Source organism: Bos grunniens, chromosome 24 (genome assembly GCF_055505025.1).
Source record: "Bos grunniens cultivar Pamir isolate PY7600 chromosome 24, Bosgru_T2T1.0, whole genome shotgun sequence".
Lineage (NCBI taxonomy): Eukaryota > Metazoa > Chordata > Mammalia > Artiodactyla > Bovidae > Bos > Bos grunniens.
This window is the reverse complement of record NC_141188.1, coordinates 24,348,828-24,376,659: the sequence shown is the minus strand read 5'-3', so window position 1 is coordinate 24,376,659 and position 27,832 is coordinate 24,348,828. Positions and strand designations below refer to the sequence as shown.

General features: G+C 40.0%; 1 protein-coding gene and 1 long non-coding RNA gene across 4 annotated transcripts in view; one reads left to right on the top strand and one right to left on the bottom strand.

The window, feature by feature from the left end:
- NOL4 (nucleolar protein 4) overlaps positions 1 to 8,214 on the bottom strand; it is a 557,406-nt gene extending 549,192 nt beyond the window's left edge. Inside the window, exon 1 of one of the 2 annotated variants that reach the window (XM_086372830.1) lies at positions 7,901 to 8,214. The gene's annotated coding sequence lies outside the window, so the exon portion shown is untranslated. The remainder of the gene's footprint in view (positions 1 to 7,900) is intronic. The other variant, XM_086372837.1, reaches the window with a different exon arrangement.
- A 536-nt stretch (positions 8,215 to 8,750) lies between these two features.
- LOC147345955 (uncharacterized) lies at positions 8,751 to 10,955 on the top strand. 2 transcript variants are annotated; one of them, XR_015153766.1, is made up of 2 exons: positions 8,751 to 8,896; positions 10,620 to 10,955. It is a non-coding gene; the product is annotated as an uncharacterized LOC147345955 (long non-coding RNA). The 2 variants fall into 2 exon arrangements; XR_015153765.1 differs by lacking the exon at positions 8,751 to 8,896 and adding an exon at positions 8,903 to 9,964.
- Positions 10,956 to 27,832: the final 16,877 nt, after the last annotated feature.

The following is a 27,832-nucleotide window of genomic DNA, read 5'->3' as shown; positions in this document are numbered from 1 at the left end:
TCTAAATACTGCTCTCTCTCGTAGCTTTTTTAAAACTTTCTATAGAAAGGTCATTAAGAGTGTAATTTTCTCCAAAGTGTCCCATTATTTCCAGGCGAACAGCAAAAACAAGTTGTTGGTGGAAGACAGAATAGGCCGAGGAGATGTACCATTGATACACGAGTGTACTGCCTTTGTCAGGTTCTTGGTAATTGCTGCCTAGAAAGAACAGTACACAACCGAAGAAAAAAGATTATAATGTGTCCAATAATCTAGCCACAGCTAATGATTAAAAGTGTTCAATAGAAGAATTTGTATTCACCTTGTGCGTTTTCTTCAAATAGACTGCATTACTGACTTTTGAAGGTGAACAAGTTGATTTATAGCAGTTTTACAAGACAGAAGCTCATTTTGTGACTCCCCACAGGGTAAAATCCAACCCTTTAAATTGACATATGAGGCATTTTGCAACACAGCCTTAGTCACTCTTATTCAGCTCATTTTCAGCACTTTCTGCTCTGGCTATCTTCATGTTCCGATCACCCAAGGATACACAGGCTCTCTTGCTTTAGATCTTTTATCATGTTGTACCCTGTACCGGAAAAACTTTCACCTTACTCATCCCTCATCCCCTATATCAGTGGTCAGTAAACTATGGCTCATGGAACAAATCTGATCTGTTGTTCTGCCTCTTTTCGTAGAACAAAGTTTTATTCAAACACAGCCATTTACATATAGCCTATGATTATGTTCACACTACAACTGCCAAACTGAGCAGTTAGAACAGAGACAGTCTGGTCACAAAGCCTAAAATATTTACCATCATATCCTTTACAAAAAGACTTGCTGACTCTGATATACATCAATGCCACTTTTCCTGTGAAATAATCACTCCATCTTAGTCTATTTATGAATGACAGGTCATTTCTGTATCACAAAACATTCATGACCAGACACTAAAAGGCAACTCTTAATACCACTGTTTGCAAATTTGCTGATGTGTTTGTCCTTCCCAAAGCAACAAATGAGGCTTCCCCCATGGGAAGCTCAGTGTTAAAGATGGCTCAGCAATAAAGAATCCACCTGCCCATGCAAGAGATGCTGGTTTGATCCCTGGGTTGGGAAGATCCCCTGCAGTAGGAAAAGGCAACCCACTCCAGTATTCTTGGCTGGAGAATCCCACAGAGGAGCCTGATGGGCTACATACTATGGGATAGCAAAGAGTCAGATACGACTGAGCACACATGCATGCAAACACCAACTGAGTTCTTATTGTATAAGGCATTATGTTCAGAAAGCAACCCAAGTGAGGTGTTTTAAATGTATTCCGAGAATAGCAGCATCATAAGAATACATGTGAAGCCCTGCAAGCATAGTAACCAAGCCAGACCCTATGGGGTCTTCCTGGCACAGACCCCTCCCCCATGTCCTGGAGCACCTCTCTGATGTACCCACCTAATAGTATCTGATGCACATTTCCTGAGTTTCTTAGATGCTGAAAAATCACCACATGGAAGAAATTAACTACTTGATGATCATGAGCAAGCAGCCTCCCCCACCACCTCTGGTGCCTGAGGATTGATAATTGCCCTGTTACCTCAGCATCAACCCATCAGAGAATTGTGCACAAGCTGATCACATACTCCGGGACACCCGTTCCTCACCTGGTCTTTAAAAATGCTCTGCTATACTTGGTCCTGCAATCAACCTTTCTCTGCTCCAAACTCCAAGTTTCACTTTGGCCTCACATGTGTCAGGTACATAAACTTGCACTTGGTAATACACATAATGTTTTACAAAGGAAACCTAGCAACACAGCTTCAGATACAACCGTAGACTGATACACAAAACTCTTACTTAGACCATCAGACCAAATTTAGACAAGAAAGCGTCAACCCTTGCCATTGGCACAGCGGTAAAGAATCCGATTGCCTGCCAATGCAGGAAATGGAGGTTTGATCCCTGGTTTGGGAAGATCCCCTGAAGGGGGAAATGACAACCCACTCCAGTATTCTTGCCTGAAAAATTCCATGGACAGAGGAGCCTGACAGGTTACATTCCATGGGGTCCCAAAGATTCAGATATGACTGAGCGACTGAGTACACACTTATGTCTGCCATCGGATGGGGGTGGAGGTGAGAGTGTGTGGGTGGGCAGGTCCTCTTCCTTTTCAGGGATCAGTAACAAGAGCCTGGACAACCCTGGGTTGGTAGAAAGGAGCCAGAAACAGAGCAGGTAGGGTTACAATGGGCAAACCGGAGCCTAAGAGCAGACTTGAGAGTCTAGTTGAAAACACTGAATTTAGAACTATATCTTGGCACCAAGTGTCAGGCTGTTGGCAGGAAAGTCATAGGTCAAGAGCTTAGTGGACACAGAAGCAGGACAAGGGACAAGAGCAAATAAAGAAAGATGGACCCAAATTTGGGGGCTCCTAGAGTTCCCTTTTATTGGATGTGGAAGAGGTGGAGGGTGTGTGCGTCAGCATGGGCTAAAACCAGAGTAATAGAGAACATCAAAACAATCATTCTTATTAATAACATTTTCATGTTGAAAAACTAGTAATATATAAAGTTAGGCCACTTCCTAGGAAATGGTATTTAAAAACCAGTAAAAATAAAATGCTTCCACAAGGTAACGTCTGGTATTTTTCTCTCTGTTCTCCTTTTTTTCCGGCCCCCAGAAAAACTCTACGGACCAGATACAGACAAGAAGTCTCTGTCAGGAGGCCCTTTACGACCCAAATATTTATAGCCTCAAGCACTGGAAGACATATAACTCGTCCAATAATGTACAGAAGGATTTATAGCGAGGCCTCTCTCAAAAAGAAAATGCCTCACAGACACAAATCATTACCGTTTTTATTTTGCGTGTGCAGATGGAGATTATATTCCCCTGCCAGTTAAGTACAAAGACACTGAAACTCAGAATCAAAGATTGGCGCTTACTAGTTACTTTTTGTATTGACAAGGAGTTCCATACAAATAGAGCCACAATCGTGCCAAAACTGTAACGCTCTGATATTCAACTGTAATTCTTGGAGTTAAAAGTTGGGGGGGGGGGGATGACTAAGCAGCCTACAAAGTGAGAAAAGCATTCCAGACTTTATATACTGTAAAGAGGATGCTGGATGTATCTGTTTTTAAGAAGTGTCGGCTGCATTAAACCCAGACTGATTCACAGGGTGAGGGCTTTGCCTGAGTGGGGTCACTTTTAGACTGTAACACCAACTTTATAAACTGGAAAACTTTTCTATCACCTTCTTTCAGTTATTGTCTCAGAAGCAACCATCTCCACTTCTAAACTGAACTAATTAATCTTTAAAATAATAATTTGGAGGCAGAAAACTTAAAAGGACATCTGGAGACAGATTTCCAAACCCAGCAAATTACCAGACTCCACTGAGTTATCAAAGACAGAAAGGAAACAAATATTTGGACTCAACTCTCAGAGAACAGATAAACCTGGGGGTTTGGCTAACCATTTTGCAAATCAGACCCCACCACCACCACCACCACCACCACCACCACCACCAGGTGATTCTAAAGACCAGCCAGGTGTGAAAGTGAAAGTCATTCGGTGGTGTCCTACTCTTTGTGACCCCATGGACTATACAGTCCATGGAATTCTCCAGGCCAGAATACTGGAGTGGGTAGCCGTTCTCTTCTCCAGGGGATCTTCCCAACCCAGGGATCAAACCCAGGTCTTCCGCATTGCAGGCAAATTCTTTACCAGATGAGCCATAAGGGTCCATCTCACTCTCTCTCCATCATGAAAGGCCACTTCTAAACCACCTCCAGTGATCAAGCCTTTTTCAAAGAAGGAAATTCCCTAGTTTTTCAGTACAAAATTGATTTACACTTTAAAGTCCACCTAGAAATATATATATCCAGGTTCAATTTAGTTACATTTAGATTAAGATTTCACTTCACAAAGTAATTCATTAGCAAAATTACATACATGCTCTGTTATTTTTACTGATGTATTTTGAAAAGTATAAATAAAATATAGCAAAGTATTAAAGAACTCTTTGTCCCAAAACAGAATTTGCCTTAGATCTTGTTACTGTAGTTTGAGAAATAAAACTTTGAAGAAATACTATTTCCTCTATTTCTCTCACCAGTTCCGTTCTACATACCATCTCTCCTTCCCACCACCAAGATAAATGCTACCACAGATCTGCTATATAAAGTCTACAATTTTATACTTTCACCCCACAACTATATCCATTAACTACATACACAGACTGATGGTTTTAAAAATAATATCATGCTGTATTGAACACTCAGAAACTTGCTTTTTTCTTTCAACATTTTCAAGATCTATCCATGTTTATATATATATATACACACACACAATGGATTCATTCATTTAAAATACTGTATGAGTATCTTGACATATAAACATGCAACAAAACATACTATTCATGCCCTGATAGATACTTGAACTTTAAAAAAATTGTTTCTTTCACAGAAAAATGTTGCTGGAGCATCCTTGTATTTTCCTCTTAATGCACATTTAAAAATTTCTCTAGTTAAGTTTAACTGCAAAATTCTTAATGTCAAATGACTCTACAAAGAACTGATTAAAACTAACTAACAGTGGATGTTAATGTCCAGTTTCCCATATTTTTGCCAACACTGACATTATCAGCTTTTTACAAATCGTGTGAATCTGATATCTCGGTGTCGTTTTAATGGGTATTTCCTCTATTACTTGTGACATTGAGCATACTTTATATGCATATTGTGCATTCAATATCCTTAAACACATTTATCTTCTGAGCAAGACATTCCCTTAGAGAAACATCTTGACTTGACATTTCTCTGCTCCTCTTCCCATTTTTACTACCCATTCACCCAATTGTTTACATGTATTATCAACAATAATGGGTCCATTCAGGGCAGGGAGGTATCATGATGAAAAGATTTAGTGAACAACCCCATGAAAACACCCAGTCACCTTCAAATAGTCAACAAATATTTATTGAGCTCAATGACAGCATAGCATCATGGTCAAAGGTGACATCTTAGTTGCTGAAGTACATGGTTTCAGATCCTGATCCCATGATTTCACAGCTGGGTCACCAAGGAAAATATGTTAACCTCTCTGAGCCACAGTTGCCACATATATAAAATGCAAGTCCTAAAAGTACCCAACTGTTGAAAGTTATCTTAGATAATACACATGAAGTGTTTAGCATAGTGTTCAGCACATCATTTTCAGATGTTTATTATTATCATTGTGGAAATATTATTGATGGGAGGATAGTGGTGGTGAATGCCACATGCTGCATTCCCCAGAAAGTCTGGATGGAGATGAGTTTGCAGAAAGTTTATGAGAAAGTGCTCTTGGAATTAGTACATGGAATAGAAGGAAAGAGAGCACTGGCCAGACAAGTGGGACCAATATTCATTCACTATTTGCTCACAACTTAGGAATGTCAAAAGTATTGCCCATGAACCATACTAATTAAATGAAAAAGGAGAAAGAGTTAAGTGGAAGAGGATAAAGTGGAAAAGACAGAAGAGAACAGCCTCTGGAATAATTCGAACCATTTTACACATGTTAAATGATGTTATCCTCACAACATCTATCAACAATCATGGGTTAAGAAATGACAAAAATGAGAGAATTTAAAGAATTAGCCCACAGTCCCACAGCGAGCAAGAGGTTTATCTGGAATTTGAACCCAGGCAACATAGCTTCAGGAATCACGTTCTTAACCACCATCCACCCTAGACTGCCAGGAGAAGGTCAACACGGATCTCAGGCTTCATGGGTTTATCCTTGTCACCCCGTTACTGCACTCTATCGGACATTTGCTCGGTGTTCTACTTACGTTACTTAATTTAATCTCATCCATTACAGTAATGCTGGAGGGTTGTGTTTTATCCCCATCTGAAGCTGAAGAAGCTAGGGGATGTCAAGTTCCTTTCTCAGAGTCATACAATAGGAGAGCCAGGATTGTTCTCTATGCTTGTTTGGCTCCGAAATTCAGCATTATTTCCCATTATAAAGTGGTTTTATTTTTGAGGAAGGACTTTCTTTTCCAGCAAACTGATAATTATCAAACCTCTTTTGTCATGTCTTCCCTCAGATAGACAATATCAACTTGTTAACTCCCTTATTGTTTACCTTGTCCTATATTGGCATCCTTTGATTCTTCTCCATGTTCATTGCCTCATTTAATTACACAAGCAGAATTGAGCATGGAGAGATTTTGACAGTTTTGAGTACCTAATGGGAAAGGTGCCAAGTGTCTCCTACATTGTGAATTCTCATTTAGCATTTCAAGGCCCTAATTACCTCTTCAAGAACAGAATCACTGTACTGACTCATGTTTAATATGCTTTCTGAAGTGACCGATAGACCTCTTTCTATGGTGCTTAGTTCAGACTTCCTACATATTCTATTTGTATAATTTGCTTTAAAAGTATCCTGAGAATTTTTACCTATCAAGTTTGTGCAGCTGTTAACCACTCCTAATTATCCTAGTTTTAACTGACAACATTTTGCTGATACATGATTAATAGAAATTTTTGAATCGTTCATTACCAGATTTATCCAAGTAATTTTTTTTAACAGATGAAGTATAAAATATGAGTTCCCCAGCACAGTCTGAGGGTTTGGTCAGAATTCACATTCTTCCATTGGCTTGAAATGTGGGACCCTGGTCATAATCAGAAAGATGCAGTCATATAGGTACTTTGACCTTTGTATTTATTAGCCATCATTTAGAATAAAAGGGTTTCCCAGGTGGCGCCGTGGTAGAGAATCTGCCTGTCAATGCAGAAGATGCAAGAGACACAGGTTTGACCCATGGTTTGGGAATATCCCCTGGAGTAGGAAATGGCATCCTGCTCCACTATTCTCACGTGGAAAATTCCATGGACAGAGGAGCCTGGCAGGCCACAGTCAATGGGGTCATATAGAGTTGGACAGGACTGAGCATGCCTGCACACACAGACGATTTAGAATAAAATAGCTCCAGGTGAAAAAAATTATATATGTATTCTATCTGTGAAAATAAAAGGTCTAATGAGCTTTTTTATGATTATTCAGGGCATAAGAACTTTATGGCCAAGGTAGATTTCTGAGAAAGTATACAGATAGATGTATGTACAGCTATATGAAAAAAGTCTTCATTAGCTTGATCAGAAGGGTGTGGGTGCCTAGTACTCTGAACAAAGGGTTTTAGGTGACCCAAGAACTACCTGGCATTTTCCCCTCCCAGTCTGGGGTGTGTCCATGGCTTGTGACATTTTGAAGTATCTCCTGCTGGGAGTCCCATCTGCCATCCAGTTCACCTTTAAATCCAAATACTACCACTTCAGAAGCCTAGCTCAGTGCACTGGGAAAAGAGATGCTGAGAAGGCCCTGGGCCTTGTCTCTGAAAAGAGAGAAAGAATAGCATACAGAAATGCCAGATTGACCGTGTTCAGTAACCCTAAGCTAATAAGCTTCATTTTTTTCCTAGAAACTTTTTTTTTTTTTTATGTGGACCATTTTTAACATCTTTTTTGATGGCATCATTGACTCAATGGACATGAGTTTGAGCAAGCTCTGGGAGATAGAGAAGGATAGGGAAGCCTGGCGTACTGCAGTCAATGGGATCACAAAGAGTCAGACATGACTGAGCAACAACATTAAATGTGTTACAATATTATTTCTATTTTATGTTTTGTTTTTTAGGGGGCCAGGAGGCATGTGGGATCTTAGCTGTCCGCCCAGGAATCAAATAGGCATCTTCTGCATTGACAGGTAGATTCTTTACCAGAGTGCCACGAGGGAAGTCCCTAAAAAAGCTGCTTTTATTCCACAGGCCAGTGATGTTCCACTGACCTCTGGGCTTTAGACAAGAAACTAGGAGAGAGGAAGAAAGTGAGAGCGCAAAGCAGAAAAAAGTAAATAAGTTTCTGACCTTTCATCTTAAGGTTTTCCCACAGCAGTGCTGCCTTCCTCACTTCTCGCCCACAATCTCCACTTCAGGAGTAAAGAAAGCGCCCAGGAAAGTACGAGGAGGCTGAATCTCGACCTTCCACAGTCAGAGAACAGTTAACTCCAGGCTTCTCATCCTTACTGCAGCTTCAAAATGCCGGCCTCTGAGGTCAGCCCCGTCTTTCTACCTGATCCTTCCTCCCAGCTGGCTCATGCTTGATCTAAGCAACGTCTCATAGCCCATTAAGTCATTTTACAAAGTACAGCTGACAACCCCAATCTGTGAGAATTCAATTCCATCGGTTTGGGCAAATGCCCAAACCTGGATGATTGTTTTTAAAAGCCCTGGAGTGATTCTAACATAGCCAGGTGAGAATATTTACTCCACCTCTTGGCCTCCTAGTCTTCTCTGAAACGTGGGTTCCCCCTCTAACCACTGCTTTCCTGCAACCACATTTGTGTGCAAACTGTTTCTCAAAAATCTAAATGCCTCAGGGCTAGGGGTGTTGCGACCTGCTGCTGCTGCTGCTGCTAAATCGCTTCAATCATGTCCGACTCTGTGCTACCTGCTGCTGCTACTGCTGCTAAGTCGCTTCAGTCGTGTCTGACTCTGCGACCCCATAGACAGCAGCCCACCAGGCTCCCCCGTCCCTAGGAGTCTCCAGACAAGAGGACTCTGTAATTAACAGAAATTAACAAGAGGCCAGATGAGGCATTCAGGCAATGCCTTACTGGGACTCTGCCGCAGCACAGGGAAGAGAAAACAAGTTACAGGTGCCCTTGTTCTGGGGCTGGTTCCTTAAATGGGGTGAGGGTAGGAGCCGATTGGGACTTCCCAGGTGGCTCAGCAGTAAAGAACTTGCCTACCAATGCAGGAGATGTGGGTTTGATCCCTGGATCAGGAAGATTCCCCTGGAGATGGAAATGACAACCCACTCCAGCATTTTGGCCTGGGAAATCCCATGGACAGAGGAGCCTGGTGGGCAACAGTCCATGGGGTTGCAAAATAGCTGGACACGACAGCAACTAAAAAACAACAGAGGCAGATTTGAGGGTTGGGCTGGAGGGGTGGCTTAGGTGGTCTGCCCACCCCCTTGGCAGGGATCAGGCACAGTACCTTGGTTTTGCTCAAAGGTGGCCATTGATTTGTAGCATTTTTGTATCTTACTGTTCTTAATTTCCCCCCAAGTGTGCAGTTATTCTCATCTCTTATAGCTGCTTTGTAATCTGATGCTGGAGGACACTCTCCAGATGCAAGTATGGAAGTTCCCGGGTTCAGGTCCCAGCCTCTCTCAGTATCACTCTTATAGCTACAAAATGTTGAATGAACCTCCTGCAGTGACCCTTCTTCCACGGAGTTCTGAGTTGCCTAGCTACTACACCCTTTACCCTTCCCCACTGATATTAGTTTTCCACCTCCTGCTCATTTTCCAAGCCATCTTCTCTCATCATTTTGGGGACATCTATGAATATGTAAATCACCCATCTGTCACCTTGGCTTCCTGGTTATTTGACCTTCCAATATTAATTAATTCCAGTTATCCCCTTCTCCCCTTCTTTTCATCATAATAACATGGACTTTGCCATTAGTCACAGCTGTTCCACCTTTGAAAATCATGTGTCCCAGTATTCAGCCTGCTCAGCATAATCTCCTGTCTTTCCAGCTCTCACCTCCCATACCTCCAGTCTCCACCTAGCCTTTGATCCAGTCTCTGAACTGCTCTGATTTCTCTTGTATCTCATTCACCCTGTGAAGGGCTTCACTTCCTTCCATATATTCAGCCTAGTCCACTTAGCACATTATGTTAATCATGTCCTCATCATCCCTCTCTGCCCTTTCCCCTTATTTGGATGCACTTGCCATGCAAACACCCAACAACTAATCAAGCCAACCATCTGACAACTCCACTCTCACCTTCTGTGATATATACATTCACAGCATCTGATTTGGCTTTGGAGTCACAAAGGCAATCAATACCATCCTAATTATTTGCCAATAGTATGTTGCATACTCTTGCCTGGAAAATCCCATGGATGGGGAAGCTTGGTAGGTTGCAGTCCATGGGGTCGCTGAGAGTCGGACACGACTGAGCGACTTCACTTTTACTTTTCACTTTCATGCATTGGAGAAGGAAATGGCAACCCACTCTAATGTTCTTGCCTGGAGAATCCCAGGGACGGGGTAGCCTGGTGGGCTGCTGTCTATGGGGTTGCACAGAGTCGGACACAACTGAAGTGACTTAGCAGCAGCAGTAGCAGCAGCAGTATGTTGCATTAGCCACAAAAAGTAAATATAATGTAATACATCTTATACTTAATGTAAACTGTTACTTAAACCTAACACCAAACTCAAGAGGCAGCTGTAGCTATCATTCCCATTTTACAGATGAGGAAAATGAAGGTTAGAGAGGTGAATACCTTACTTAAGGTCACACAAGTGTTAAGTGGCGAAGCCTATATTTAAACCATACAGAACCTCACTGTATGCTACATAATTATTGTCAAAGGAGTCCAGATAATGAGGTTGATATTTAGTTTCTTTAGTCAACCAGTTGTTCAAAATTATGTCATTGAATGTTATATTGCAAAATTACTCATAAGGTAGTCAACATTTTGTTTGAATGAAGTCTACCATGTTAAAGTTTATACACATTCTCTTTTACACTTGTATCTTTCCTTATCTTGTTGATCTCTGTGTGTAGAATATATCCTGTCTAGCTGACTCATTAGAGAAGAACCTGATGCTGGGAAAGATTGAAGGCCGGAGGAGAAGAGGACAACAGAGGATGAGATGGCTGGATGGCATCACGGACTCAGCGGACAAAGGTTTGAGCAAGCTCTGGGAGATGGTGAAGGACAGGGAAGCCTGGTGGGCTGTAGTCCATGGAGCTGCAAAGAGTCGGACACGACTGAGTGACTGAACAAGATCAACAACCTGAAGATCACTCACTCAAGTGATTGAGTTTACTTGCTTCCTTGAGACCTAGGTAATAGTGTTGTAGACTCAAGAGGCACCAGCCTCTCATGTTGGAACCAGACAGGAAAAAAAATCAGGTACAATTAAGGAATTGAAAATGGCCTACATGTTTCAGAAACTAATTCAGTGGCTTCTACTTTGGTTTCTCCCAAGAGAATAGGAAAGGATGACTCCCCTACTTTGGGCTCCATCCATTTCTCAACAAGCTGCCCTACCATCTCCACCTCCTCCTACTCTTACATTTACAGTCACTCTGTTCTGCACCTTCTGAAGAGCAAATGTGCCAGTGATCACTCCTCACAATAATCCTAGGTGAGAACCTAGGAAACGATCAAAGACAAGCTATTGAAAAAAAGCATTTGGCCCTTGTGCCTTGAGCGTAAAAGCAACTAGTCAATAAAAGAAGGCACAGGTGGAAAGAATCTGGATTCTGGGACTCATCCTGCACATATGTGACTCTGGAACACTTATTTTATTAATAGCTCCCTGAACTTTAGTCTCTCCTTTTCAGCATGGGAAGAGAATATTTTGCTTGTAGGACTTAGGTCAGACTTTTTCCTTGAAATACCTTTGAGAGATATGATAAGGTGTAAATAACAGAATATCATTCATATTTAATGACATCAACAGCTCTAGTAACATTTCCACCTGCCAAAAAAAAAAAAGAAGAAGTCTTTTTTTCCCTTATATCCTAAGTACCGCCTTACACAAGTTGATCTATCTTATGAATTTTCTAAAAACTGAATGGGATTCAAATTTGCCAACTCACTCTCACCATATCCATTAAATTCTCCCTGCTTTCACCTTATTTTGAAATATTTTCCAAGACAAAGATAGATGGTGGTAACTACTTTGGAGGTTCGGTAATTGGTAAGAAAAAATATCAGAGGACATCAAACAAACTATGCAACCTTCAAATGAAGTGTTCTTAATAGTTAAGAAGGCTTGACTGCAGACTCACCCCATAGATTCTCCATGTTATCAGAGCCAGCAACATATGGGCAGTGGACGATTTCTGCCTACACTTCACAAGCAGCTTCCCGCATAAATCCCCAAAGTTAATCGTGACAAAAAGCAGTCTTGTCTGTTCCCCTGAACAGCCTGAAGCAATTTGTTCAGCAACCACACTGCTAAGGTAGCGATAAAGGAAAGGAGCACTGGGGGCAACTAAAAAGGATCAAAAATGTGGAAGAATGTGTACAGAATTAAGGCAACCATAGGAAGGCGTGCCTGCTCATGGATCATTTTATCTCCTTACTCTGGAAATAGATGGCCAATTACAAAGGAGAACTAAGAATCGCCAGTTTAGAAAAAAACACATCTTGATTCATTCCACTGTGTTTAGTAATTTCTGACTCCAAATGTACACTTAAGAAATGGTGAAAAAAGTTGTTTAAAAAAGCAGAACACGCAAGCATCATCTTCAGGAGAGCAAGCTGCATTGAAATTAAAAAGGAAGAGAAAGGTCAGGGGTCAGGAATTCCAGACATACTCCTTATTCTCATTATTTGGCAGCAACCAACTTCCCCTTAATAATCAGGGACATTTACCCCATCCAGCACAGTAATCCCCTTCTTTGGGTCAATGTTGTTAGATGGTCAAAGTGGTCAGGTAATAGCCTTATTTTCCAATTCAATGAAATTATCTCCTTCAGTGGAAGCTTTCCTCCCTTTATGATTGCAGACTCTAGCAAGCAGAGCCCAAAGTTCAATCCCATGACTCTGGATCCATGAATCTTGGCTATGGGAGAAACAACAGTACCAAATACTGGATTTAGGGCATATTTTACTGATTTAGGGCATATGCTACATCCTGGAGGACACTGCCCCAGCCCCACCAATTATTATACCCAAGCTGGTGCCCTAACTGAATCTTTCAAAGTCCATTCCACCATTCTGTCAAATCAGTTGTTTCAGGGCAACAGTGAACTTGATACTATTAATGAAGTCTATAAGCTTGAGCCTATTGCTGTGAAGGGATTGCCTTGGTCATGAGCAATGCTGTGGGAATGTCATGTGGATGGAGAAGGCGTTCTGTAAGCCCATAGATGAGAGTCTGGGCAGAAATATTATCAGCAGGGAAGGCAAATTGAAAGGCAATTGAGACTCAGCAACGGCTCTGGCCAGGTTGGCCCGGGAGAGTGAAAGATCATGTCGCTGAGTTCATGTGTAACCTCCCTTCCTGTTACCATAACCTCTTTTTCCTGAGCTCAATTAACCAGTGACTGAAGTGGCTAGGGAAGGAGGCTCACTGACATTCAAAAAACACACTATCCTATCTATTTTGTTACTAAAACCCTCTTCTGCTGGGGTCACCCTTTGGGGAATATTCACATGAGACACAAATATTTCCATGCTGGGTAACCATTCAGATACATCTATCTACTTCTTTTCCCCAGACAGTCCTGTCGTCAATTTTCTAATCATATTCTTTCCACATCCCTGATTATCCTGCCAACCCTTTAGCCCAATCCAGAAATAGATATATATCCACAGCTATGATCAGCCCTACTTTTAGGAAAAACAAACCATATGAATCTTTGTCTTTTATCACCATCTTTCAGGGGCATGTTGTAACCACTAACTTTTGTGTATTTTGCAGAACTAATTGTAAAACCTAGCCCACTTTCTTTCTTCCACAGTCAACTGTCACAGAAAACTCCCTATGAGACTATAGGTGGAGAAGGTTGGGAGAAAGATGGCAATCTAGTTGAATAAAGGCCATGGAGATTTGGACCACTTCTTCATGCAACTTGTGCCCTCAGGAACTATTTGAGACTAATCTGGTAGATATCCCTTCCATCTGATAGTAGAGTGCTACTGCCTGTGCCCAGATTTACAGCTTGGCAGGTCTAACAGCTCCAGGTTGTGAAGGGCAGCATAGGTTACATGGTAATTTGGAGGCTGGTCATCAAGTGTGTTTCTGATAAAGGTTGGTAGCAAACTAAAAGGTGTTTCTCAACAGGAGAGAGGACATTTCTGACATAGAAAATGGGAAAGCTTTGCTCCAACCTTGTAATAATCTTCTCTGTGACTCATCTATGCTAAGTCGCTTCAGTCGTGTCCGACTCTGTGTGACCCCATGGACTGCAGCCTACCAGGCTTCTCCATCCAAGGGATTCTCCAGGCAAGAACACTGGAGTGGGTTGCCGTTTCCTTCTCCAGTGCATGAAAGCGAAAAGTGAAAGTGAAGTCGCTCAGTCGTGTCCTACTCTTAGCGACCTCACGGACTGCAGCCTACCAGGCGCTTCCATCCATGGGATTTTCCAGGCAAGAGTACTGGAGTGGGGTGCCATTGCCTTCTCCAATGGGATCCTGGCAAAGACTGCCCATAACTGCCCATCTACCATTGACATTTCAGGTTGTATTCAACCTGCTGGAGGACTTGTCGAGCTAGAAGATTTCCTTTTAAGATTCATTCACAAGGCTTTTGGCTGAACATTTCAGTTCTTTGCCAACTGGGCCTCTCCACAGAGCTGCTTGAATGTCTACCCTCAGAGCAAATAAAATGAGAGAGCAAGCAAGGATGAGAGTGATGCACTTTACAACCTAGGCACACACCATCACTTCCGCCAAGTTGTACCCAAAAGCAAGGAACTAATTTCTCCCCTCACTCAATAGGAAGTGAGTTGGGCTTCACATTTTGGAGGGAGAGGTTAAAACATCTATCAACTTATTCTTTTTTTAAATACCACCAGACCTTATTTACATTGTTGAAAAACAAAAATCATCAGCCTTATACAAAAATCCTTCAACATATTCCTCATAATTTGCTTAGACAAAATTCCTAGAAATTAACTATGGGATCTAAGCACACACATTGCCAAACAATCCAAAACCAGTCTTTACCAAGTTGGGTTTGTCCCCAAGCAATGATGTGTATGCTTATTTCCTTGCATGTCAGTCAATGTCAACTTAGTATTAAAAATATACATATTTGTTTACACTTTCAGTATTACTGGTGGTTATAGTTTTTATGATGATTAATATTTTATATTTTTCTTTTATGAATTATCTGATGATAAGTGTTGCCAATTTGTCTACAAGGATGTTTTATATATTGATTTGGAAAAACTCATCATATAGAAAATTTTTAATCCTTTACCTGTCATTTTTATAAGTATTAATAGTTTGCCAACTCATCATTAATTTTGTGTTTTTCTTCAAGCACAAAAGTTTTATATTTTGAGTTGTCAAATAAATCTATTATTTCTCTGTAATTTCTTGCACAGCTGCTCTGTTGCTCTGTTAAGTCATAAATCTCAGCAAATGTTTTAATGAAATGTTCATTTCAGTATTACTAACTCCTTTGTTGTATATAGTAAATATTTGTTCTTTAAAAATTCAGGGCTTGTTACATTATTTGCAGGGCCCTGTGCAAAATGAAAAAGTAGGATCCTTGTAGAAAAAGAAGGATAAATGTTAAAGGTCCTAAAATATAACTTTCTTATTTCTTGATGTTTTTCTTAAATTGTCATGGTGCTTTTAATTTGCTATTTATTGTTATAGTAATGAAAGAAAAATGAAAGCTGTAAAGTATTAACATGAATTTTATCATTTGTCTTTATGTTGTTCAATAGAAGTTTTAAATGCAAATATAAAAGAATTTAACTTGCACAATAAGTCACTGAAATTTCAATATGCATATTTATAGCTCATACAAACTTATGTATTTTCTTCTTACCAAATGCTGAAGATGATGTACATAACTAACTCCACTGTTCTTTAAAAAAATTTTTTTTGATGTGGATTATTTTTTAAGTCATTATTGAATTTGTCACAATATTGTTTCTGTTTCATGTTTTAGTTTTTTGGCCGCGAAGAATGTTGGATCTTAACTCCCTGACCAGGGATTGAACCTACACTCCCTGCATTGGAACGAGGAGTCTTTAACCACTGGATCACCAGGGAGGTCTGAACTCCACTGTTCTTATTTTGCATCTTTACATTCTAACATTCTCTACCTTCAGAAAAGACCAGCAAGAAAAAGAACAATGGATTGTCCAATGTTTGCCATTCCCTCTGTGTCATCATTTCTTTTCTTTTTCTTTTGGCTGATACAAAGGATAGTATAAGTAAGAAAGGATCTGATAGAGTTCCTTGGTTGTTTGGTTTTAGAATTCCATTGCCTTCTTTCTGTTTGAAGTTCCTATTCCAAAGGAAAGCATGACCTCTCTGGCACCCTAGTGCCTCTTGCTTACTCTATGGAATGTGCTTAACTTTCACTTCCTTTCAGTCTTGTTAAAACTCTACATGCAGTGGTCCCACCAAAATTCTGTGCTTATAAGGCATCTTGAAGGTTGTGATGAAGTGCCAAAGTAAGGTAGATAAACGTATCTCCTGTGCTCATAGGCATGAGTTACTCTCCAGCTGGACTTCACTTACAAGTCATAAATTCAAATAAAAAATGATTAAGAATTTAAACACAGAAACAATAAGAGCATGAAATCAAGTGTGAGTTCCTTCTGAGCATGGGGTCCTATATGAACACATAGGTATCGTGAAGCTATCTCTATAAGAACTACCATCAACTTCAGTGAAGGTTTTCCACCAAAAATAAACCACATGGAGTATACAGGCAATTGGTAGTCATAATTACTAAAAATCTACTACTAAAAGAAAATTAAAAAATGATAAAAGTTTAATGTCCATACACAATAAACAGAAAAAGAGGCATACATAGACTGGCCAAAATCATTAATCAAACGGTTTTAGAATACGTCATCCAACGAAAGCAGAATATATATTCATCCTTCTCAAGCTCATATGGAACATTCACCAAAATAGACCCTTGGTTGATTCACAGTCCTCGCCTGGGGGTGGCTTTTAAAAAAAAAAATGCATCAACAGAGTCCCCACACAGGGAACTCAGATACTTGCCCATCACCAGGCACACCAGGCCCCATTGGGACCTTTGTAACCCTGGACAGACTTTGGCCAGTTGGGCAGACTTACTGCCCTCACAAGTCTGGGTCTGGCCACACAATCCCATGGCTGGGTCTCCAGACAGGCTCAGTTAACAATGCCTTCCTCAAAGGAGTCATGGGTAGGTGGGTGGAAACCCTCACCCTACTTGGAAGCCCCTTGTGGTCAGCCCATTTTCTGCTCCCTGTGATCCAGAGAGAGGGGCACCCTGAATCATCTAGGGATCTGGGAATTAATCAGCTGGGGTTTGAGGCTTCCCTCCATATGCTGAGAACCCCAACATGCCTTTGGAATATCAGAAGGCATGTCCTTCCAAGTGTCCACTCCAGCAGCAATACGGCAAAGGGAGTCTTCCCATTCTGCCCTCACCAACCCCCAGAGCCAAGCATGAACAAAAATGGTGGGAAATCAGAGCCAAGAGTCAGGTAGGGGTGACCTCCGGAGGCCTCTGGGCTTGATATTCCAATCTGCATAAACATGGTAACATTTGCATAATTGCTTTGAGGCCCTGAGAGGTGGAGGAAGCAACAGGGCTGTTGTTCAGTCGCTAAGTTGTGTCTGACTCTTTGCAACCCCAGCACGCCAGGCTTCTCTGTCCTTCACCATCTCCCAGAGCTTACTCAAACTCATGTCCATCGAGTCAGTGATGCCATTCAACCATCTCATCCCCTGTCATCCCCATCTCCTCCTGCCTTTGATCCTTCCAAGCATCAGGGTCTTTTCCAATGAGTCAGCTCTTCGCATTGGGTGGCCAAAGTATTGGAGTTTCAGTTTCAACATCAGTCCTTCCAATGAGTATTCAGGGTTGATTTGCTTTAGGATTCATTTATTTATGTGGCCGTGCCTGGTATTAGTTGTAGAATGTGGGATCTTCAATCCAGTATGTGGGATCTAGCTCCCTGACCAGGGATCAAACCTAGGCCCCCTGCATTGAGAGCATGGAGTCTTAGCCACCGGGCCACCAAGGATGTCCTGTCACAGGTTGTACTCCACAATCCCAAACTCAATAGGCTGATGGGCCAGATGAGGAGGTTGCCTAGAGACAGGGTAGCAGCTATGACCGCTGCCTGTCACTGTTACTATTGCCAGTGGTAGATGCTTATGCAGGCCGCACAGCAGCACTTCCAGGGTGGGGCATGATCTCTGACTGGCTGCGATAGCCAGGGAATGGGGCTGTATGCAAAGATCCTGCTGTGTGTTTCTGGGCCGATGAGGTTGGCCATCATTGTAGACAAATTTAAAAGAAAACAAATCATACAAAGTATACTTTCAGGCCACAGTGGAATTAAACTAGGAATCAATAACAGAAGGATAGCTAGAAAATCCAAAAATATTTTGATATTAAATACCACTTCAAAATAACACGTGAGTCAAAAAAGAAGTCTCAAGAAAAAATGTTTAAATATTTTGAATACATGAAAATTAAAATACAACCTATTAAGATTTGTGGGATGCAACAAAAGCATTACTTTGAGGGAAATTATAGCACTGGATGCACATGTTACTATGGAAAAAAGAAATAAAATCAGTAGCTGAACTTAGCATTAGGAAACTAGAAAAAGAAGAGCAAATTAAATCCAAGTTAAGCATAAGAAAGGGCAGAATAAATATTCAGTCACAAATAAATAAAATCAAAACCAGAAAATCAATAGAGAAAAAGCAATGAAACCCAAAGCTGTTTCTTTGGCTAGATCAATACAATTGACAAACTAGCTTTCTAGTGATGCTAATCAAGAGAAAAAAATTTGAAAAAATGAGCAAACACAAGTTACTAATATCAGAAATGAAAAATGAACTATCACTACTGATCATATAGACATTAAAAGAATGATAAAAAGAATATTATAAGCAAGGACTTCGCTGGTGGTCCAGTGGTTAAGAATCTGCCTTGCAATGTAGGGGATGTGTACAGGGTTACATCCCTGGGCAAAGAACTAAGATCCCATATGCTGTGGGGCAACTTAACCTGTGCACCACAACTCCTGAGCCCAGACTGCAACAAAAGATCCCACATGATGCAACAAAGATTCTGATGCAGCCAAATGAATAAATAAATAAAATATGATAAGAAATTCTATGTCCAGAAATTTGATAACTTAGGTAAAATATACCAACTCCTTGAAAGACACACTCTACCAAAACTCATACAAAGAGAAATAGATCATGTGAAAAGACCTATATAGATTAAAGGAAGTGAATCAATAAGTAATAAACTTTCAAAACAGAAAATGCTAGGCCCAGATGGTTTCACTCCTGAATTCTATCAAACAGTTAAGGAAGAAATGAGAGCAATACTTTATAATTTCTTCCAGAAAATAGAAGAGGAAACACTTCCAAGCTCATTCTACAAGGCCACCATCTGCCTAATGCCAAAACCAGCCAAAGACATTACAAGAAAGGAGAACTGTCTCATAAACATAATATTAGCAAATCGAGTTCAACAATATATAAAAGGATTTATACACCATAATCAAGTGGAATTTATTCTAAGTATGAAAGGCTTGTTAAGCATTCAGAAAAAATCAATTATTAATGTAATCAACAGACTAAAGAAATATTTTAATTATATCAATAGACTTTTTAAAGCACTTGGAAAAATCCAACAGCCATTCATAATAAAAACTCTGAGCAAAGTAGTAGAGAGAAACTTCCTCAACTTGATAAAGAATATCTGCAAAAACCTGTAGCTAACATCAGACTTTAATGCTTTCTAAATCAGGACGAAGGCAAAGATGCCCCTCTCACCACTATCATCCAACATTAAGTGAGATTCCAATATGGAGGAGAAGGAAATAAAGCTTTGTTCGGGGGCAACATGATGGTCTTTGTAGAAAATTCCCAAGAATCAATAACAACAGGCTCTGGAATAATGAGATTATAACAAGGTGGCAAGATGGAAGATTAATATATAATCATTTATCAATTGTTATATATATATATAACAATGAACAAATGTAATTTGAATTTTAAAATACAACACCATTTGTTGTTAGGGTTGGTTAGTCACTAAGTCATGTCCAACTTTTTGCAACCCCATGGATTGTAGCACACCAGGCCCCTCTGTCCTCTACTATCTCCTGGAGTTTGGTTAAATTCATGTCCATTGAATTGATGTTGCTATCTAACCATCTAATAACACCATTTACATTAGCACAAACAATGAAACACTTAGGTGAAAGTCTAACATAGTAAGTACAAGTTCTTTATAATGAAAACTATAAAATACTGATGAAGGAAATTAAATATCTAAGTAAATGGAGAGACATTTCATGTTCATAGAAAGGAAGATTCAGTATTGTTAAGATGTCTATTCTCCCCAACTTGATCTCTAGATTCAGGGCAATCCCACTCAAAATCCCAGCAAGTTATTTTGTGGATGTCAAATGATTCTAAATCTTTTATGGAAAGGCAAAAGACACCGAATGGCCAGCACAGTTCTAAAGCGGGACAAAGTATGAGAGCTTATGACTTCAAGAGTTACCACAGTAATCAAGAAAGTGTGGTATAACCAAAAGAATAGACAAATATATCAGTGGAAAAACTTAGAGAGCCCAGAAATAGGTCCACAAAAATATAGTCAACTGATGGTCAATGAAAAAGCAAAGGCAGTTCAATGGACAGAGGAAACTGGCACTAGAATATCTAGACATCCCCACTCAAAAAAGTTAATCTAGACACAGATCTTCTACCTTTCACAAAAATTAACTCAATACGTATTATAAGCATAGATGTAAAATGAAAAACTACAACACTCCTAGAAGATAATATAGGAAAAAATCTAGATGACCTTCGCATAAAGATGATTTTTTTAAACACAATATCAAAGATACAATCATAAGAAATAATGATTTGAACTTCATTAAAATATAAAACTTTCACTCTGTGAAAGACACTGTTAGAAAATTTTTAAAAAAGCAAATCATAGACGAAGAGAAAATATTTATAAAACACATATCTGATAAAAGAACTGTGTTCAAAATATATAAAGAACTTTAAAAACTCAAAAATAAGAAAACAAACAACCCAATTAAAAAATGGCAAAGGTCTGAACACACACTTCAACAAAGAGGTTAAATGGATGGAAAATAAGCTTATGAAAAGATGCCCCACATGGTATGTCATCAGGAAAATGCAAATTAAAACAACTTATTGAATGCTGTTCTACACAGGTACTAGAAAAGTTAAAACCCCAAACATGAACACCAAATGCTGATGAGAATGTAGAGCAACAGAACCCTCGTTCATTCCTGGTGGGAATGCAAAATGGTGCAGGAAGACAATTGTTAGGAAGACAACCTGGCAGTTTTTTATGAAACTAGACAGCATATTCAAAAGCAGAGACATTACTTTGCCAACAAAGGCCCATTTAGTCAAGGCTATGGTTTTTCCAGTAGTCATGTATGGATGTGAGAGCTGGACTGTGAAGAAAGCTGAGCGCAGAAGAATTGATGCTTTTGAACTGTGGTGTTGGAGAAGACTCTTGAGAGTCCCTTGGACTGCAAGGAGATCCAACCAGTCCATCCTAAAGGGTATCAGTCTTGGGTGTTCTTTGGAAGGATTGATGCTGAAGCTGAAGCTCCAATACTTTGGCCACCTCATGCAAAGAGTTGACTCATTGGAAAAGACTCTGATGCTGGGAGGGATTGGGAGTGGGAGGAGAAGGGGATGACAGAGGATGAGATGGCTGGATGGCATCACCAACTCAATGGACATGAGTTTGAGTGAACTCCGGAAGTTGGTGATGGACAGGGAGGCCTGGTGTGCTGCAATTAATGGGGTTGCAAAGAGTTGGACATGACTGAGCGACTGAACTGAGAACTGAGAACCAAAATATAGGCTTACCATTCGATCCAGTTAAATGCTCCTAGGTATTTACCCAAATGAGCTGAAAGCTTATGTCCTTTTGTCCAAAATTCTGAACAAAAATATTTACAACAGTTTTCTTCATAACTGAAAATAGTAGAAGCAACCAATATAATTCAATAGGTGAGCAGACTAACTATTGTATGTCATGGGTGTGTGCTAAGTCACTTCAGTCGTGTCCAACTCTTTGTGACCCATTGAACTGTAGCCCACCAGGCTCCTCTCTTCATGGGATTCTCCAGGCAAGAATACTGGACTTGGTTGCCATGCCCTCCTCCAGGGGATCTTCCCAACGCAGGGATCGAACCCATGTCTCTTGTGTCTCCTGCACGGGCAGGTGGGTTCTTTACCAATAGTGTCACCTGGGAAGCCCATTGTATGTCATACAACAGAACATTATTCAGTGATAAAAAGCCCGAAAAAGATGTGGAGGGATCTTAAATAAATAATGCTAAGTGAAGTATAAGTCAATCCAGAAAGGTTAGTACTGTATGATTCTAAATATATGACGTCCTGAGTGAGTGAGTAAGTGAAAGTCGCTCAGTCATGTCTGACTTTTTGCGACCCCATGGACTGTCCATGGAATTCTCCAGGCCAGAATACTGGAGTGGGTAGCCTTTCCATTCTCCAGAGGATCTTCCCAACTCAGAGATTGAACCCAGGTCTCCCTCATTGCAGGCAGATTCTTTACCAGCTGAGCCATAAGGGAAGCCCTAGAAAAGGCAAAACTATACAGACAAATAAGAATATCAATGGTTGCCAGAGATTTTGAGGAAGCAGGGAAGTGATGGATGAATAAGTGAAGCACAGGAGATTTTTAGGTCAGGGAAACTATTCTATACAATATGGTATGATAAAAATGTGGTATTACACATTTATCAAAAGCTATCTAATTACACAGCACAAAGAGTGAATCTTAATGTAAACTATGGACCTTAGTAATAATCTATCAATATTTATTCATCAATTATACCACATGTATACCACATTAATGCAACATTTTAATAATAGGGGAAACCTGGGTGGTGGGGGACTCCCTGTATTTTCTGTGCAATTTTTGCACAGAGCCAAAAACTGCTGTAACAGAATAGATTCCATTAATTTAAAAAATCTGTGTTAAAATCCTTACTATTTATTCAGAATCCATAGAATTACTAGAAGCATTCTGTCCTTAACTATTGAAAGTTATCATCTGACCATTATATGTCTGAGAAGTAGAATGTGCATTCAGAGATCATATTGTTCAGGCTTCTTTCTCAATAAACCTCTTCCCCAAGATCCATATTATAAAATATAGAGAAAACATAACAAGTCAATTAAAAATCCCAAATTACAAAAATGTAACACATAAACCAAGGTAAATAGACCAGCATCACCACAGATAGCAAAATGCACATAAATTATAAATATATCTGGTTAGGTATGCCATGTATATTTGTATGGGGAAAGAAAACAAAAATCCTTCAACTCAGGGCTAGCTGCTTAAAAAAGGAATATTGGGGAATTTTGGTGCTAATCTCTTTAACTTATTTCCATTACTCTGAAAGCAGTCCATTGATGTACATAAGCAAATACTTGTTAAGGGCAGCAGGCTGATCCTTGAATAAGAACTCAGAGAGAATCAGGAGTCTTCTATTCTAGTGAGTAAGGGACAATTCTACATAGCATTTCCAATTGCTTAAAGACACACACACACATAAGCGAATCTTGCACTGAACATACTCATATGGGATTCCAAGGAGGCATGAGAAGAATCTAGGAAATCTGCCACTGCCTACAATATGGTATCAGATGAATACTCTTCACCATCAAATTTCCAAGAGACAACGCAATTGAAAATATGTAGCATAACAAAATGTGTTTCACCAAAATTCACTTCTGCCTAAATATCCTCTAAAGATGTTAAAACGCAGAATCCCTCACTGATCCCCAGAGATTCTGATTCAGTTACTTTGGAAGAGGACCCAATCATCTCAAATAAAACCTAAAATAAAACTACTCTATCCTAGCTGGAAATCCATACAAATCCTGGTGAACCAGATCAGGTAACAGCAGTCCTTGGCTGATACTCAGAACAGATCCCTTCTTGCTTGCCTCAACTTCTCACCTCCTCAGCTCCAGAAGCATCTTCACAAAAATGAGATAGAGATACAGGCAGAACTAAGTTGTTTCCCATTAGACTTCTTGGTAAATAGTCTCCATAGACATGTCAGGGAAAACAATTCCTAGGCAATTTGAAAATTTCCTATTTCTCTGTCACCATTAAGGGAGTTCACTATTTCTTCTACTCTCCAAAGAAAGCAAGTGGAAACAGGAAATATGAAAACTTTATACCTTGTTTTGCACTTGCTTTGTAAATCATTTACTGATCTCTGATCACATGGACTCAAACCTCATGTGGATGATTTGCATATCACACATAATTTATTATATGTTCCAGGATCAATTTAACATGTAGGGCATGATGCAAGGGGTGATATCTACTATTTTCACTAGCTCATCATACTTCCTCTTCTCTGCTAGTATCAGTTCAGTTATGTTGCTCAGTTGTGTCCAACTCTTTGTGATACCAGATACTGCAGCACACCAGGTTTCTCTGTCCATCACCAACTCCCAGAGTTTGTTCAGATTCATGTCCATCAAGTCGGTGATGCCATCCAACCATCTCATCCTCTGTCGTCCCCTTCTCTTCCTGCCTTCAATCTTTCCCAGCATCAGGGTCTTTTTCAAGGAGTCAGTCAGCCTTTCCCATCAGGTGGCCAAAGTATTGGAGCTTCAGCTTCAGCGTCAGTCCTTCCAATGAACATTCAGGACTGATTTCCATTAGGATTGACTTGTTGGATCTCCTTGCAGTCCAAGGGACTCTCAAGAGTCTTCTCCAACACCACAGTTCAAAAGCACCAATTCTTCAGCACTCAGCTTTCTTTATAGTCCAACTCTCACATCCATACATGACTACTGGAAAAACCATAGCTTTGACTACTGGAAACAACACAGCTTTGACTAGCATCTCTGCTAGTATACGTGCACACAGTCTGTGGTTTAAAATGTTCTTTATCCCAGAAACATTTGAGAATAAACATGAACCTCAACTCTACCTGTATTTAATTTTAAGACGAACAGGTTGAATTTATGATAAAATGCCTGGAACATTAATTGTAGTATTTCCCTGTTATTACTTATAATACTTATCCTCATTTGGCATTCATTTAATATTAACTATTCCCACTTACAGAGAAAACAAAACCAAGAATATAGATGAGCTGATTCTACTTCAGCCAAGTCCTAATTCAAACAAATTTCATTCCAGTGATAATATTTGCTTGCAGGACAATAAGCACCTAAAATTATATTCTATCTTCTGTGGAGATATACAGACAGGGCAGCCTCTATTCTATTTTCATTTTCCTTAGGGCAATTGACAATATTCAGTAAACAAAATATCTGCCAGGGGGCAGCATAATGTAATACTTTCATTCCCAAGAGATTCCAGAGGACTTTTACAAAAGCTACAAGCATATTATGATAATTAACTCAAAGCCTTGTGATAACCATGTTACACTACGCTTAGAAGTAAAGATTTGTCTGAGAGTTTCTTATTAAATCGTATTAAGGACTTAAGTAAAGTAAAACTCTATTTCCAGATATAAAAATCAAAGCAAAATCCTAGTAGGTTGGTGTTGCTTAAATAATCTGCCATCTAATTCTGTCCTTTATAAATTCCCTAAGTTTCCTTGCTCTCTTGAACCATTTGTGGATAGTCACATTGTCTTCTATAAGCAAAATAAGATATTTTTAAAATTTCAGAATATGTGACTGTTTTCAAAATTTGTGACTCATCTTGAAAACAATGGGAGATGCCATTTTGTCACCTATGACAAAACAAATGCTTCCATAATAAGCTGTAGCAAAGTTGTTTTTGTTGTTCAGTCACTAAGTTGTGTCTGACTCTTTGTGACCCCACGAAATGCAGCATGCTAGGCTTCCCTGTCCTCACTATCTCCCGGAGTTTGCTCAAATTCATGTCCATTGAGTCAATGATCAAAGTATTGGAGCTTCAGCATCAATCCTTCCAATGAATATTCAGGATTGATTTCTTTTAGGATTGATAGCAAATTACTTCTGAGAATGACATTAAGTAAAAATGTAATACAGAACTGCATTGTGGCAGGACAGTTTCAGGGAAAGGAAGAGCCAGTGAGAGAAAAAGGAGCCCATATTATATCCTTCTGAAACCTTATTGTAAGTTCAAATAATATTTATTCACAATCATTGGCAGGGTACTTTTAAGTCTGACCTTGTGTATTGTTTTTTATAAGGATGGAATTTTAAAAGTACCTGGGCTAACCCTTCAGGGAAATCCAGTTGTTAAAGCTAATGCCACAAATTTTATAAAGTAGGTCTTTAAACTTACCTCTTTTTAAGTCATTATTTTTTCTGTTTCAAAGCCCTATTTATTCTGTTTATAATGTTTTACTTTAAGTAATGCTCTTCAATAAAATGATTTCTAGGGATTTTTGATTAAAGATACTCCACCAAAATACAGTAATCCTCAGAAGCCATAAAACCAGAGACAAAAAGAATAGGAAAATAACCAAAGCAGAATTCTAGAATCTGGAAAGCAGATGGATATGGGGTAACTGTCTAAAACACTTGAGAAAGATGAATTCCAAGCTTTAATGGTAGCAGCTGCGTGGTAACATGAAATAACTAAAGAACTTCTACAGGGCTCACAAGCTGATGTCAGTGAGAGTCCTAGTGTGGTTAAACAGCAGGGGATCATTTAAATGCCGTTTGGAGGAGCAGTTAGACCCTCAGGTCCCCACCCTTACTCTGCATATCTAGGCAACTACCTCTGTTCCACCTCAACAGAACTTTGGAGATTTATTCTTTGGAGAGGAAAGAAACAGAGGTCTTGTGAGCAGCTGATGTTTCTTAATCTATGGGCACATAAGAAAGCACTTTCCAAAATGTGAAAAGAAAGTGAAAGTGGTTTGTTATGTATTAACAGATTAAGAAATAATCTTAATCTCCTTAATCTTAAAGAAACATTTCACAAGTTCCGTGATCCAAATAACAAAAGTTCCAGAGAGAACAGAACAAAAAACCGGTCGGAAAACTTTTTTTTTCTTTTTTTTGGGGGGGTAACCTCCCTGTTAGCTACAAGTGGGATGCTCCCTGGCAACTACCTGCAGGTGGGCTTAGACCTGCTTAAGACACCACATGTGGGTCCTAATGCCAAGTTAGCTAAACAAGGGACCCTCCCTGGACAACTGCCTGCAAGGGACCCTCCTTGCCAGCTACTTACTAGTGGGCTTAGATCTGCTCAGGAACACATGTCATTGTTCAGTTGCTCAGTTGTGTCCAACTCTTTTCAATCCCATGAACTGCAACACATCAAGCTCCCCGTCCTCCATTATCTCTCAGAGTTTGCTCAAGCTCATGTCCATTGAGTCGGTGATGCTATCTAATCATCTCATCCTCTGTCACCCCCTTCTCCTTTTGCCTTCAATCTTTCCCAGCATCAGGGTCTTTTCCAATGAGTTGGCCCACACATGACGTACCCTATCTGCTCAATTATCTAATTGAGGGCCCTAACCTGCCCAAATACCTACAAGTGGGACCCTTCCAGTCAACTACAGACATCTGGTACCCTAAGTGCCCAGATACGTACACGAGACCCACCCCGCTAAACTGCCTACAAGTAGGACCCTACCTGCCTAACCACTCAATGTGGGACCTGACTTGCCCAACTGCTGACAAGTGGGACCCTCTCTGCCACTACCTACTTGGACCTGCCCAAGAACTCACATGTAGCACCCTGACTGCACAGTTACTTAAATGAGGGACCTGGCTTGCTTCACTGCCTACTATGGGACTCTAGCCTCTCTACCACCCACAGGTGGGACCTGACCTGCTTATCTGGAAGGAATAGTTTCAAAGAAACCGGAAAATTTTCCAGGACTGAAAGAACTGAATTTCTAGTTGAAAGGGGGCTGTTAAGGGTTGAATTACATCCTAACCCCCAATACCTAATAATGTGACCTTATTTGGAAATTATGTCTTTGCAGATATCAAAAATATAAGATGAAAGTGGGTCATAATCCATTATGGTGTCCTTACAAAAAGAGAAAATCTGGACATAGCTATA